Source organism: Camellia sinensis, chromosome 4 (assembly GCF_055761805.1).
Source record: "Camellia sinensis isolate YWXY chromosome 4, ASM5576180v1, whole genome shotgun sequence".
Lineage (NCBI taxonomy): Eukaryota > Viridiplantae > Streptophyta > Magnoliopsida > Ericales > Theaceae > Camellia > Camellia sinensis.
The window spans coordinates 180,319,141-180,325,558 of NC_138964.1; positions in this window are offsets into that span (position 1 = coordinate 180,319,141).

The following is a 6,418-nucleotide window of genomic DNA, read 5'->3' on the forward strand; positions in this document are numbered from 1 at the left end:
GAGGTGATGTGACTGAAAGAAATTAAAACCTAAAAAATTAACTTTTAACCTCTTACCAAAATCACACCATTAAAAATGAATTTAGGGATTATTTAGAAATGCACTAAATAATACTTATTTGATAAGTGAACTTATTTAGGTCACATTACTCCTCTGTTTCTCTACACACTTTTTTTATAAAAAATAAAAAATTACACTAAATAAACAAACTCAAACAACTCCTTATAATTATATTTTAGACATCGGGACATTTGAGAGATTTCATCAGTAAAAAATAAAAATAATAAATAAAAGAAAATTTTACTATACACACTCCTTGCCATATACACTTACAAATTATGTCATTTTTTTTTATTATGACCAATTTTTTTCATTAGTTATATCCTTATTTTAGTTATTGTAGGGATATATTCTCTGAGTACCAACATGTGGCCAAGGTGACGCCGACGTGTCAGCCGAGGTGCCACGTGTCCCGGTCGTGATGCTGCCGAGGTTACCTCCGAAGATATCGGAATCCGAGATAAGCGGATAAAGCACAAGAGTCCTAGAATGAAGAAGTATCTCAACTTAGATAAGGATAAAGCTCTAAGAGAATTTATCTTTATCCGTTGGAGAGTCCAGGATGAGCATTGAGCTAAAAGTCCATGGAAGCTAGGCTTCTATTGGGACTAGGATTGAGTTGGCTATAAAAGCGAGGCACCTCCATGGGTCTATGGTACGCAATTTGTATTTTGAATAGTGAGTTAAGCACTTGATTTATCTTTGAGAGATAACTGACTTGATCGTCGGAGTGCCCCCGGGTGGACAAACCACCGCCGGAATCTTCTCTTTTTGTTGCAGGTCAATCAGGCGCCATCTATTCTGACAGTGCTCTCTAACTGAATACTAAGTTGGCAGCTTGGTCGGAAATTGACACACACAATTTGGTGCCGTCTGTGGGAAAAAAAAGAGAATAGATGGCCAATGACGGGCAAAAGGGTAAGGTTGGGGACGAAACCCCTACTGGGAATGGTAAGCACATTGATCTTAATATGGAGGAAGATGGTCGCAATGAGGAGACTCAGAACCAGAATCATGGCAAGAAAGACGTCGGCTAGGATGACGACGTGCCAAAGAAACCAGATCGAAACGGATACTACAACGAGGACGACCTCCAGGTATGGAAGGATAGATGCCTGCGGAGGGACGAAGAGGTGAAAGAGATGGCTAACAAGTTGGCAGACCTGTAATTGGTCGTCAATTTTATGATGCAAAATAACGTCATGCAGCCACCTTTCTCGCTGCAGGACACGCCGATTCCAGCGGCCAATGCCCATAAGAGAGGACAGAAACCAATCCTAATAGCCCCTTAGCACACCAGAAGCGAAAAACACTCTCACCGGCCTTCCAGGGAGGTCGGACGAGGAGAGTCGAGGAGAGAAGAGTCACGAAGGACACATCGCACTAAAGAAACAGACCCTAGAGAACATCGGCATGTTCAAAGGCAGAAGCTGTGCTTCGACACAACTCACGGAGAAAGGTCAAAAAAGGCCCACAACGAAGCTGAGAGTAGTATGCCGAAAAGACTGAAGTCGGGAGATAGCCAAGCTCTTGGACGGAACAAAGAAGACTTGAGAGATTACCTCAAGAGGAAACAACAGAATGCCGATGCCAAGGTAACTTCTCCTGTTAAGCCAAGAACACCATTCTCGGTGGAATTGGACAAGTTTGAGGCTCCAAAGAGATTCAGTATGCAAAGGTTCCAAATATACAATGGTAAGTTAGACCCCAACTTCCACGTTGGATTATACCTGAAGTCAATGGCATTATAAAGTGGGAACGAGCCGCTACTCTGCAGGGTGTTCCCCTCATCTTTCGGGGAGATTGCATCAGATTGGTTTCACAAACTACCAAAGGAAAGTGTGAAGACCTGGGAAAGCCTGGCCGAGATGTTTGTGGCCAGGTTCGTGACAAACAAGCTACAGCCATTAAGGATGGACGCATTGATGGCTTTAAGAATCAGTAAGGATGAAGGCCTTAGGGCCTATGCAAAAAGGTACTATGAGGTGTTCAACCGAATACCCGAGTGCAACCAAGAGGTGGCGGTCGTATCTTTCAAGAACAGCTTAAAAGATGACTGCCCACTACGAAATTCTTTGGCAAAGACATTGCCAAAAAGCATGGAAGAGCTCATGGCCAGAATTGAGAAGTATGCCAGAGCCGAGGAAGACACGTCAAGAGCTGATGAGACAAAGCAAGAAAAATGTAACGGCTCGCCGAAGCGCGGCCGAGGTAACAACGGGTCCAACAAGCAAGAGGTAAGACTGAGGGCTGCACAAGCAGTCACAACTGTGTTCCGGATCCCAATCCACAAAGTCCTGGACAAAATCTGATCCCAGCCCTATTTTAGAGCACCAGCTAGGGTGCTAGGAGAATTTATGGAAAGAAGCCTTGATAAGCATTGTGCTTACCATAACGAAGACGGGCATATGACTCAAGGTTGCAGAGTCCTGAAAGCACACCTGGAAGACCTGGTAAGGCAAGGCCATTTAAGTGACCTTGTAGATGAGGCCAGGACAAGGGAAGAACACGCAAGACTGTCTCAGGCACTAGCAGCTCCACCTCCCCCAGCACAGCAACCACAGGCAGGAGGACCTCGGGTAATTAATGTAATTCACTCAAAGGTCAACAAAAACGAAATAAAAAAGGAGACCCAGAGGGTAAAACACTTGCAACACGTGTACCAGGTCTGGGAAAAACGACATTGGGCCAAGGTATACCAAGGACCAACAGTGTCCTTTACTGAAGCCGACCTTAAGATGGTCCAACATCCCCACAATGATGCCTTGGTAGTATCCCTCCAAGTCGGGGAGTGCCAAGTGAAGTGCATCCTAATTGACCAAGGCAGCTCTTGTGACATCATGTACGTCAGGTGTTACAAGGAGCTTGGCCTTCACCCAGACGATATGGAGCAATCCAATGGCCCAATGGTCGGGTTCAATGGAACGCCAACGTGGCCACTAGAAACAACGAGCTTGGAGGTGCAGGCTGGAACCAGGATGATAAAGACAGAGTTCATCGTAATTGACACGCCCTCTCCTTACAATGTTATCCTGAAAAGGCCATGGTTACATGCAATGAGGGTTGTTCCCTCAACATTGCATCAACTATTGCGGTTCCTAACAGAGCATGGGATAGAAGAAGCCAGAGGAGATCAGCTGCGGGCAAAAAATTGCTCCATGCCAGCAATGAAATCTACCTGCAGCATACGAGAACCAGAGAGGGCAGAGATCGAAAACGAAGATGTGGAAGTCCTAGAGGACGTCGGCAAGGAGCCAGCCGAGAAAAGTGAAGAAGCACTAAAGAAAATCCTCGTCCAGGAAGGGGATGAAGAACGCTTCTTCTCTCTCTGCTCGGGCTTAGCCGAAGAAGAGGAAAAAGAGTTGGAGGCTTTCCTGAGGGCAAACATTGAAGTGTTTGCCTGGACGCCTTACGAAATGCCTGGCATTGACCCCGAGGTCACATGCCATAAACTAAACGTTAACAGGTCGACCAAACCTATAATCCAACGAGCAAGAAGACCAACATTGATGCACGTCAAAGCAGTGGAGGAAGAAATAAACAGACTTCTCGAGGTCAGGGCCATTCGAGAGGTAAACTACCCCACATGGCTATCGAACACAGTAGTGGTGAAAAAAAAGAATGGTAAATGGAGGGTCTGCGTAGACTTTACCAGCCTAAACAAGGCCTGTCCCAAAGACAGTTTTCCTTTACCCAAGATTGACCAGCTGGTGGACGCCACTTCAGGGCATGTAAGGATGAGCTTCCTAGATGCCTACCGGGGGTACCACCAGATAGCCATGTACCCCCCAGATGAAGAGAAGACTGCGTTTATCACCCCAAAAGGGCTGTATTGCTACAAAGTGATGCCTTTTGGGTTGAAAAACGCAGGAGCAACTTACCAAAGATTGGTAACCAAGATGTTCAGACACCTGATTGGTCGAACGGTGGAAGTTTACATCGACGGCATGGTCGTGAAGACCAAGGAACCTAAAGGTCATCTAGCCGACCTAAAAATAATATTTGAAATCCTTAAAACATATCGGCTCCGACTCAATGCATCGAAGTGTGCATTTGGAGTTAGATCTGGTAAGTTCTTAGGATACCTGGTGACCAAAATGGGCATTGAGGCTAGTCCAGATCAGATCAAGGCCATCCTGGAATTGAAGAGCCCGACGTCGGCAAAACAGGCACAAATGCTAACTGGAAGGGCCGCAGCCCTGAATAGGTTCATAAGTAGAAGCTCAGATAAGTGCAAACTTTTCTTCAACTTAGTAAAGAAAGCCACAGACTTCTTATAGACTGAGGAGTGCGAAGTTGCCTTGGCCGACTTAAAGAAGTATTTGACCACAGCTCCAGTTCTTTCAAATTTAGAACCTGGAGAGGAGCTGTTCCTGTACTTGGCAGTTTCAGAACATGCGGTAAGTGTAGTGGTAATCCGAGAAGAAAAAGGGAAACAAAATGCTGTTTACTATGTAAGCAAAACCCTGGCTGATACAAAAACCAGGTATCTACCACTAGAAAAGTTGGCACTAGCATTAGTAATGGCTTTAAAGAAACTGAACCATTATTTTCAAGCCCACAAAATTGTGGTTCTAGCTGAGCACCCTTTGAAGTCCCTCTTGCAACAGGGAGAACTGACAGGAAGAATAGCCAGATGGGCAGTGGTCTTGGGCCAATATGACCTAGAGTACAGACCCAGAATAGCAATCAAAGGCCAAGTCTTGGCTGACTTTGTGGCCGAGTTCATGCCAAGAGCCATGGTACATCGGGCTCCGTTGAGCCGAAGTGAACGATGTCCAAACAAGCAAGGAGGAGCCTAGCCGAAGACAACAGAACAAAGGAAGGAAGAAAAACTCAGGCCCTGCAGCATTTACATCGGCGACTCCTTTCGACTGTTTGTCGATGGGAGTTCAAACCGACAAGGAGCGGGGACAAGAGTAGTACTAGTATCTCCAGATGGGCAGATATTGGAACAATCCATTCATTTGGGGTTCAAGGCCTCAAACAATGAAGCAGAGATTGTAGGACTGAAGCTGGCAGTAGCAGCAAAAGGAGATGAGGTGATAGTCTTCTGTGACTCCTAGCTTATAGTCAACCAGACAACGAGCGAGTTTGCAGCCCGAGATGATAAGATGTCGGCTTACTCAAAGGAGGTTAACAGGTTGGTGGCCTTGTTTCAGAATTTCCAACTACATCAGGTTAGCCGAGAAGATAACAGCCACGCGGATGCACTGGCCAACTTAGCTAGTGCAATACAACTTGGAAAGGCAAGGACAATAATGATCGACTACTTGTCGGGCCCAAGCATCGAACCACTGACCACAGAGCGAGAAGCAATGTGCGTGGGCATGGAACCAAGCTGGATGGACGCAATTGTAACATTACTGAAAGAAGGAAAGCTGCCAGATGACCACAAAGAGGCACACAAGATCAGATTGAAGTCGGTAAGATTCAGTCTGATAGCGGAAGGACATCTCTATAGAAGATCCTTCACTGGACCCCTTTTAAGGTGTGTACATCCTTCACAAGTTGAAGATTTTTTATATGAAATACATGAAGGAATTTGTGGAAGCCACGCTGGGGGCAGATCACTAGCTCATAGGGCCATCATCCAGGGATATTGGTGGCCCTACATGCAGAAGAATGCAGAGGCCTATGTCAAGAAGTGTGAAAAGTGCCAAAGGTTTGCGCCACTGATACACCAACCAGCAGCAGACCTGAACCCAGTATCCAGTCCTTGGTCGTTTTCCCAATAGGGATGGATCTCGTTGGAAAACTACCCCAAGCAACTGGGCAAAGAAAGTACTTGCTGGTAGCAACATATTACTTCACCAAATGGATAGAAGCTAAGCCCCTGGCCAAGATTCGAGATGTGGACTTGAAGAACTTCATATGAAGAAACATAATCACAAGATTTGGGATCCCAAGAGCAATAGTTGTCAACAATGGAACACAATTCGACAGTAAGCTAATCAAGAGCTTCTATGCAAAATTCAAGATCAAAAATTATTTTTCAACCCCAAGCTTTCCTCAAAGCAATGGACAAGCAGAAGCATCCAACAAAGTTGTCCTAGATGGGATAAAGAAGAGGCTGCAGGCAGCGAAAGGAAAGTGGGTGGATGAACTGCCAAGTGTACTCTGGGCATATCGAATTACGCCGAGAAGATCAACTGGGGAATCCCCATTTGCCATGGCCTACGGCACAGAGGCAGTCATTCCACTGGAAGTTGGCATCCTAGGGATCAGAACTCAGGGAGTAGAGAATGGGAATAATGATATATTATTAGCCCGAGATCTAGATCTACTAGAAGAAAGAAGGGAGAGAGCTACAATTCAACTAGCGGCTTACCAGTAGCAGCTTGCCAGGGTTTATAAT